Source organism: Mus caroli, unplaced genomic scaffold, assembly GCF_900094665.2.
Source record: "Mus caroli unplaced genomic scaffold, CAROLI_EIJ_v1.1 scaffold_22014_1, whole genome shotgun sequence".
In the NCBI taxonomy this organism is placed as follows: Eukaryota; Metazoa; Chordata; class Mammalia; order Rodentia; family Muridae; genus Mus; species Mus caroli.
This window is the reverse complement of record NW_018391568.1, coordinates 1-10,180: the sequence shown is the minus strand read 5'-3', so window position 1 is coordinate 10,180 and position 10,180 is coordinate 1. Positions and strand designations below refer to the sequence as shown.

Genomic DNA, 10,180 nt, shown 5'->3' with positions numbered 1-10,180 from the left:
CGCTGCACGCTGCACGCTGCACGGCTTTCCACAGAGATTAACATGTACCACTAATTCTATGATTTCCTGAATCTTTACATCACTCAGCACATTAACATTTCTTTCAGTACAAACATTTACAGTGTGATGTGGGACACCAGCTCTTATGGATGCGGTGACCTCTTCCCCAATACTTAGAAAGCATTTACTGACTTTGATGCCATACATTTGAAAACCTGTGATTCCAAAAAGATATGTTTTAAAGAATCTGTGTTTTTGTTGCTGCCCCACATGTAGTACGGTCTGTTCTATAACACACCTCTGATCTCTAGCTGTCAGAATAATGGATTATTCAGAGCCTTCACCCAGCATGTGCTGCATATCATCACTCAAGATGGTCCCAAGGATGGTAAAGTTCGAGTTACCATTCTTTCACACATCACAGAATACCAGAAAAATCCTGAATCAAAATGGGCTGGTAAATGCACTGAAAACAGTATCCACATTTGACATCTGAGTGGCTGATTACACATACAGAGAACTTGGGGTTTTAGATCAGCTCAGTATCATGTACAACCTAGACATATTTATTGGCATGCAGGGAGATCTGGCCTTACCAACTTACTTTTCCTTCTGGACTGGGCTGCTGTGTTTGAACTGTACACTGTGATGATGGGTACTGTTACTTAGACTTGTCCAGGCTCAGAGGCATTCACTATATCACCTGGTGGAAGCCCAGCAAAGTGTTTCCTCAAGATAAGGGGTACCATCCAACTATGGGAGAACCCCCCATGTTTACCAAGTACCCTTTTGATGTAGAATTCATGTACCTTGCCCTTCAGGCTAAAGAACATGTACTGCAACACCCACAGTGGCCATTTAAAAAGAAACACAATGAACTATAGAAGTGTTGAGGTTTTTTACAAGAGTGTTGAAACAATCTCACATCCATAGATTCACAATCAGGAGCAGAACAACCTGTCATATCCTACTGTAAGGTGACCTTTCACTTCTGACTATAGCTCAGGCTGGTCTTCAACTAATTATCCTCTTGCCTGAGTCCTCAGAGTGCTCAGCTCACAGGTGTGCCCTGTCATGCCTGTCTACAGAATTACTTTTTGTACATGAAAGCACACCTTCAGGAGACTAAGTCTTCCATGTGTTTACTGTGTCTTTGCTATTTATTGGAAGTATTTTTGCATTGAAAAATGTTAATTTATAGTTCTAAGGTAGGCAGATGCCCATTGGTGTGACAGAGCTTTCCTGTGTGGATACCGAAGTTGTAAACTTCAGCTGCTTCAGAATTGATATGTGTGTTTGTTAACTGGAATGTGATCCCAATTCTACAGTGTCACAGCTTGTGGTTCATCTACTTGGATAAACTCAGAACTGTTGTTTTTTGCCATTGTATGTTCATAAATTGGGCTGTAGGGCCTGGGGACATGGCTTAGTGGAAAATGCTGGCCTTACATGCATGGGACTCTAGGTTTAATCCCTAGCAACACACACACACACACACACACACACACACACACACACACACACCTAAGTCTGTGATTCTTAGGACCAAGCTCTAGACCAGTGATTACTCAACTCCAGGTTCACTGCATCAAAAGCCTGAAAAAGATCATGCTGTTGCCTTTATTAATTTTGTTTCTATATCTCATTTCAATCATGTTCTCCCTTAATGTAATGGCAGTGTAGATAAGAGCCCATCAGAACATCCTGCACTACTATCTCCACCTACCATTCAGCCATGGAGAACATTCATGCTGACTTGGCATGAAGTCATAGTTTCCATAAGGCCAGTGATTGTGAGCACACACAACTGTGTATATCTACGTCTGGCAGGATGTAAGTAACCCTAGTCTTTGTAAAATACTGCCAAGTAACCACATGAAGAGAAGATACTTTCCAAGTTGATTTGTTTTTGTTTCTTAAAGGAGACCATTAAAAACACAGCAGACCTATGAATTATCCAATCAAAACAAAAGCCCCAAGAAAGTGGCACTGAGCAAACAGGATGCCTAGCAGCAGACTTCCCCTGGACTGACTTTATTTCCTACTGTTAAGCATACAGCCCAGCAATCAGAAACCATGGGCTTGTTCTACTGGACAATGTACTTGCTTCTTAATAACATTTGAGGTGTCTCATTAGAAGCTAATTTTAATTTTAATTGGCAGCCAAGGACTTCATTTTTAAATTTTAGAGAAGCGACCTACAAAATAAAATATTGATAACTAACATCTCCTCAGAGGTTTGCTGCCTTTTCCCTTCAGGACCTGTTTAAAGACTTGTAGGCTTTATTTATTAAAATACCTTTCAAGGAAATAGTGGCCCTCTATAGGCAGGTCTTCCCTTTGGGACATAAAATTCTTTGGAAAACATTGTAACATGAGGAATTGTTAGATGACAGGTTTGCTGCTGTTTTACATGCAGAATACTAGGTAGTCAGGGGGAGCAGAGATGTTCTACAGAAAGAGGAATGGAAGAATCATGTTGCACTGGGTTTCGAGGATGAACATCTGAAGATGGTGTCTGGGAAACCATCCTTTTACCTCATTTCAAGCTGCACAGGGATCTATGCTTTCACAGACTACCAGAAACTGAGAACAGTTTCATACTGAAACTTTTTTTGAATATTTTGCATTTAGAATATTCTTTACATAAAGACAGTCATTTAATATTTCAATTGATGGAATTAACTTTTTATCAGACTTTTTTGTGGGAGCAGAAGATCTGCAAATTATAAAATCTAAAATGTAGATATTCCCCTTTTATATTAAGTCTGAAAGGAGATAAATTTCATTGTACATTTTGGGTGTAGCTTTGGAATAAAGTTTTCAATAATTCATTTTAAAAAAGAGACATTAAGGTATAGTGCTTGTTGCTCACTGTTATTACTGATATATTTTTTATGTTTGTGTGGTTATCTTCTTTTGGGTTTGTTGAGAGAAGATTAGTTTCTTACTTTTTTTAGGGTGTAGTTTTCCTCCTTGTGTTGGCATTTTCCATCTATTTGTAGGGCTGGATTTGTAGAAAGATATTGTGTAAATATGTTTTTTTCACAAAATATCTTGGTTTCTTCATCTATGGTAATTGAGAGTTTTGCTGGGTATGGTAGTCTGGGTTGGCATTTGTGTTCTTTTAGGGGCTGTATAACCTCTTCTTTAAGGCACTTTTGTGTTTTCTCTTTAAGATCTTCTACCTGTTTACCTGTGTTCTCTTGTATTTCTTTAAGGGAGTTAGTTATGTCCTTCTTAAATTCCTCTATCATCATCATGAGATGTGATTTTGAATCAGTCTTGCTTTTCTGGTATGTTGGGGTAATCAAGATTCACTGTGGTGAGAGAACTAAGATTTTTATGATACCAAGTAGTCTTAGTTTCTACTGCTTATGTTCTTGCACTTGCCTTTCACCATCTGGTTATCTATGGTGTTAACTGGTCTTGCAAAAAAGAATAAGAATTCAGCAGGGTATGGTGGTACACGCCTTTAATTCCAGCATTCAGGAGGCAGAGGCAGGCAGATTTCTGAGTTCGAGGCCAACCTGGTCTACAAAGTGAGTTCCAGGGCAGCCAAGGCTATACAGAGAAAGCATGTCTGAAAAAACAAAACAAAACAAAAAACAAACAAACAAACAAAAACAAAAAACAAAAAAACCTGGTCTTGCTGTCTTTGACTTTGTCTTGTCCCTCCTTCAAGCCTGTGTGTCAGTATTCCTAGGAGACCAGTTCTCTCCGGGAGGGACTTGGGTATGGAGAATTGTGGTACACAATCAGCTCTCAGGTGAAGACAGAGACAAGAAGACTCCTGTGCAAGGCAATCCCTCAGCTCCTGTGTCCTGAGGATTCTGGGCAGGTTCCTCTGAGCAGCAGTGATGGACCTACCTGCACTCATCGGCGCTCCTGGGAGGTTTGCTCCCTACTGATGCTATGGGTATATTAGCAGAGGATCTGCTACAGACAGAGATGGAAACCGGAAGGCCTATTTTCATTTTTCTATTCTTTACTTTTTTTTTTAAGGTGACAATAATGTTAATGGATTTCTTATTGCTCGGCTTGATTGACTTGTCTCCCAGACAAAACAAAAATGAAAGTCATTCATTCAAAGTCATCATAACTTAATGCTAGGAAATATTTTTCTACAACAAAAATTATTTTCTTTATTTCACATCTTGTAGCTTCTATAATGTTTTATATATTTATAATAATTTCAAATTTTATTAACAAATCTCTACATTTAAATATTTCAGGAAAGGCTTAAGATTTTGACTTCATTGAATTCTTCATTTTAGTAATGCATTTTATTGATGTGTTGAATTAATTTGACTCTAGGTAAAAGATCCTATACTCTGTACATTTAAGGTTTGGTGATTCTGACACAAGGGTTTTTCCTTTTCTTTTCTTTATTAGATATTTACTTTATTTACATTTCAAATATTGTCCACTTTCCTGGTTTCCCCTCCGAAAGCCCCCTATCCCCTCCCACCCCTCTCTGCTCACCAACCCACCCACTCCTGCTCCCTGGCCCTGACATTCCCCTCCACTAGGGCATAGAGACTTCACAGGACCAAGGGGCTTTCCTCCCATTGATGTCCAACTAGGCCATCCTCTGCTACATATGGAGCTGGAACCATGAATCTCACCATGTTTACTCTTTGGTACTCTGACTGCTAGTTAGACCATCATTTATTGAAAATGCTTTCTTTTTTCCATTGTATATTTTTGGCTTCTTTGTCAAAGATCAAGTGTCAATTAAGTGTGTGGTTTTATTTCTGTGTCTTCAATTCTATTCTGTTGATCAATTTGTTTGTCTGTGTACCAATACCATGCAGATTTTAATAACTATTGCTCTGTAGTACAGCTTGAGTTCAGGGATGCTGATTCTCCCAGTTCTTTTATTGTTAAATATGTTTGTTTTTTTTTCCGTATCCTGGGCTTTGTTTCACATATGAAATTCAGAATTTCTCTATCCTTGTCTTTGAAGAATTTATTGGAATTTTGATGGAGTTTGCATTGAATCTGTAGATTGCTTTTGGTAGGGTAGCCTTTTTAACTATGTTAATCCTACCAATCCATGAGCATGGGAGATACTTACATTTTCTGAGGTCTTTGATTTCTTTCTTGAGAGACTTGAAGTTCTGACTAAACAGATCTCTCACTTATTTGGTTAGAGTTTCCCCAAGATATTTTATATTTGTGACTACTGTGAAGTGTGTCATTCATTTTCTTTCTCCACCCATTTATCATTTGTATAAATGAAAGGATACTGATTTGTTTTAGTTAATTTTATATCCAGCCACTTTGCTTAAGTTTTCAGATGTAGAGTTTTCCTGGAAGAATTTTTGGAGTCACTTAAGCATACTATCATATCATCCAGAAATAATGATACCTTAACTTCTTCTTTCCAAATTGTACCTCCTAGATCTCCGAGCTAGGGCTAGGGAGAGCCTTGTCTTGTTCATGATTATAGTGGGATTGCCTTAAGTATCTCTCCATTTTTAATTTGATATTGGCTCTTTGTTTGCTGTATATTACTTTTATTATATTTAGGAATGGACCTTGAATTCCTTATCTCTCCAATACTTTAACATGAAGGGGTGTTGTATTTTGTCAAAGGCTTTTTTAGCATCTAATGAGATGATCATGTGATCTTTTTTCTTTGAGTTTACTTATATAGTGGGTTACATTAATATATTTTCATATATTGAACCAACCTTGCATGTCTGAGATGAAGCCTACTTGATCATGCTGAATGATGGTTTTGATACATTCTTTGGTTCAGTTTGCTAGAATTTTACTAAGTATTTTTGCATTGATATTCACAAGAGAAATTAGTTGGGAGTTTTCACTCTTTGTTGTGTCTTTTTGTGGTTTAGGTATCACCATCATTGTGGGATTTATTTGTTTCCTTTTTTAGACTTCTACCTATTTACCTGTGTTTTCCTGTATTTTTTTTGGGGGGGGTGAGGTTATATCCTCCTTGAAGGACTCAATTATGTTCATGAAATAGAATTTTAGGTCAGCATCCTGGTTTTCAGGTGTGTTGTGATATCCAGGGCTTACTGTGGTGGCAGAACTGGGTTCTCATGCTGCCAAAGTATATTGGCTTTGTTGCTTATAGTCTTGTGCTTGCATCTCACCATCTGTTTATCTCTGGTGCTAACTGGTCTAGGTTTCTCAGTCTGGAGTCTGACTCATCTGTCCATGGGTTGCTTTACATCTCGTGGGAGACCTGTGGCTCTGACTGTAACAGATACCCTGGGAGGCCTTCAGACTGTGGGGCCTTCTGGGGGCACACAAGCTGATGATCTGTTGTTCTGGGTGCAGCAGATCTTTTTGGAGACCTTCAGACTGTGGGGTCTTCACAGTAGCAAACAAGCTGATGACCTGTTATCGTGGAATGCTCAGGCTAGGGGGCAGGTGGAGTTCGAGTGGAGGGAATGTGTTCTGAGTCTGCTGGGATCATCAGGGTTCCCACCTGCTACAATTATTTGGGAGGGTCCCTTACCTTTTGCCCTGGGTACAGATCTCCTGGGAGACCTTCAGACTCTGGGGTATCCAGAGGGGCAGATAAACTCATGTTTTTCTATCAACACAGTAATGTTCATTTCCTTATCAGCTTTGAGCAGTGCCAGTTATATTTTAACTTCTTGGCTATTGCTTCTTGGATAAAAGGTCAAGCAGTGACAAAAGGGATTACACTCTGAACAGAAGGACTTTAATTTTCAGGATGCTTTGGAAGTGGGCCATGAAGTCACTGTTCTGAGACCTTCAATTTCCATTTTTCTTGATCCCACAGTACTGCCTGGCCTTAAGTTTGAAACTTTTCCTACATCTTTCAGGAATGATGCCATGGAAATTATTTTTGCTAGTGTTGTGGATATATGGACTTATGAGTTTCCAAGAGATACATGTTTATCATATTCCCCTTTACTACAAAATATAATTGATGAATATTCTGATTAATGTCTAATTCTTTGTAAAAACACAGTTTCAAACAAACAGCTCATGGCAAAACTCCAAGAATCCAAGTTTGATGTCACTTTGTCAGATGCTGTTGGTCCCTGTGGGGAGCTCATAGCTGAACTGCTCCAAATTCCTTTTCTATATAGTCTTGGCTTTTCCCTGGCTAACAACTTGAAAAATACAGTGGAGGACTTCCTCTCCCTGCCTCTTATGTACTGTAATTTTGTCAGGATTAGGTGGCCAGATGACATTCAAAGAGAGGGTAAAAAATATGATATATATGCTTTATTTTGACTTTTGGTTCCAGACATTTAGGGAGAAGAAATGGGATCAGTTTTACAGCGACACTTTAGGTAAGTTATGCTTCTCTTCACAGGCTTAATGATCTATGTTTCATATGTATGTTAAGATGCATTTCCGTTAAGTACAAAGTGGAGTCTTTTACAGGTGGTCAAATGTAATTATATTAGCTAACAAACTCTCTGTAAAAGCTCATAATATTGATCAAATAGAAGAAGGTAGTTGTCCTGATATAAGACATTCTGGTTAGCTATATGGTGACAAAGAGATGCAATTAGTCCCTAAATATTTTTTTAATCTCATTTAGTACAAAAGGTTTCTCTATTTTAACAAGACCCTAGCCAGGTACTCAAATTTTGATCCGTGTAGATTCAAGAGTGATGTGTGTGTGTGTGTGTGTGTGTGTGTGTGTGTGTGTGTGTAATATTGAAGAAATTAATTTCTTTTGCCTAGGCCAGTATCAGTTTTGAAAATTAAGGTGTGGGTTATGAGAATATGACCAAAAGTTTAAGAATGTTCTTTCCACATTTTTAGTACCTGATTGTCTATTCCTAGCACCCACTTGTGTCCAGTGTTTTAAAATTAACCTGTAACTTCACTTTCAGCAGACCTGTGACACTTTTATAGTATCCATAGTCACTGGTATAAACTTAGCATACCCTCATGCAGATACACACACACATAAATGAAAAGATAAATCATATAATGTTTTCTTTTAATTCCTTATAGATTTCTGCTACTCTTGAAAGATTCTGTGTTATTTCCTGAGCTTAAGAGTAAAACTCTACATATTTCTTCATTGTGCCATTTCATAACATTTATTGCAAATGTCTAAACTCTACAGAAGCATGGATACTCATGCGCTCAGTCTGTATATTTTGAAGTCATGTTTTTTGTCTTAAAAAATATACCATACTTAGAACTGGGCAAAAATTCCTAGTCTCATAATTTTTGAAAATATTGTGATTATTTTACAGAATAAGTATGTTAAATGTGTTAGTAAGAAATAAGGTTTGAAGCACTAACCAGAAATCCAGCCATTCATAAACTTCACATTTCCCTAGGAAAAAGAAGAAAGAAAGATTAGCTACAAACTACCATAACCCTGGGAATCCTGGGCAAGTTACAAAGCATGTTGTGACATTTGTACCTGGAATGTATGTTTATGTTTGCAGAGTGTCATTCGAAGATTTAGAGAAAAGTAAAATGCATACTTATTCATACAGTGACTTTTTCATTAACTATGAGGAAATCATTAAATTAATGAGGAAACATAAGGTAAGTCCTTGAAAAACCAACTCAAACTTACATTTATATAAATTGTATGAGCCACAAGACAGATGCAAATTATATTGCATATAAGAAGCAGATTTTCTATGTCAAACACAATTTTTCCAACACTTTTAAGGAACTATAATTCATACACAAAAGACAGGCTTTTCAACTTTTCTCTGTCTCATTTGCTCACTTTCTTTGTCTTTGAAGACCAACCACCTTAATTGAGACAATGGGCAAAGCAGGAATGTGGCGTATTAGATCCTACTGGGATTTGGAATTTCCTCACCCAACCTTACCAAATGTTGATTATGTTGGAGGACTCCATTGCAAACCTGCTAAACCCTTGCCTAAGGTAAATACATTCTTTTTTATCTCTTTTTCATTTCATTTAATTTATTGTGAAAGTGATTCTATATCTGTCATTACATTTTACTCACCTTAATACAGATGTATGGGATGTGGAATTAAGAGTCTTGCTAGGTAGGAGGTCAATAAACTCAGGAAAGAACATGATAGAATTGGAAAATCAGTGAGTTAAATGAAGTCATACAGGGGACTATAGTGATTAACCATTGGTTAAAGACCTTACTAAACAATGAGGACATGAGTTTGAGTCCCAGTACCCATAGAAAAAGTTGGGTGTCCTGGCACAGCATGATGACCTTAGTACTGAGGTTGCAGAAACTGGTTAATACTGAAGCTTGCTGCATATAGACCAGATAAAGATGGGAGGTTCATATTCAATGGCAGACAGTCTCAAAAACTATGTTAAAGATTGATAGATAGGACAACTGATTTTGACCTTTGGCACCCATGTGCTAAAACAAAGGCAGGGAACCTCATAGGCATTACTAATCTCCAACACACACACACACACACACTGATACACACAGGTGCAGAGACATACACATGCACACACATATAAATACACACAGAGAGAAATAAGGTCAGTTCAATTCAGCACATCAGAAACTTTCAGTAATTCAAAAGCTGTGATTACCATATATGAGGTAATTATCTTTTTATTCACAGAAAAAACATTGACATAGTTTCTGTTTCAAACAATGAATTGTGTAGGTCATCTTTGAAAATACTCTTAATTATACACTATATTAGGAAAGTATTCATAGTATATGTATATCATGCAGTTATGATTACTTTATAAAGACTAAAACATTTAATTAATTAAAGGAAATTTGTGTTAACTACCACATATGTACATACTACAACTCAGATATTATTTCATCAAATACTAGATAGTAATGTTAAATCAGGCATCATAGGAAGGAAATAAAAGAGCAAGGAAACTTTATACTTTCTGTAGGATGAAAATGTAACGTTACAATTTTGCAAATATTTCACAAACTGCATTTGCACTGCTGAGCTTTTATTTCACCAGAGGAAAATAGGGAGAACATTTGTCGAACTTATGAGAATAGACTTTGTACTGCTGCCTGTGATGTTCAAAGTTTCGACTGTGCCAGTTCTGTCTTCATAATGTTTTAAACCCATTAATCTAAAAACTCCCAATACTTCAGATTTTATTCTAGGGTTTTTTTTTTGTATGAGTTTCACGAGTGATTTTTCTTTTTTTTTTAATATTTTTATTACATATTTTCCTCAATTACATTTCCAATGCTATCCCAAAAGT

At 37.2% G+C, this 10,180-nt stretch overlaps 2 pseudogenes; both read left to right on the top strand.

The window, feature by feature from the left end:
* The first annotated feature begins 3 nt into the window (after window positions 1-3).
* LOC110289249 lies at window positions 4-884 on the top strand (annotated as a pseudogene).
* Window positions 885-6,189: 5,305 nt separating this feature from the next.
* On the top strand, window positions 6,190-8,881 carry LOC110289251 (annotated as a pseudogene).
* Window positions 8,882-10,180: the final 1,299 nt, after the last annotated feature.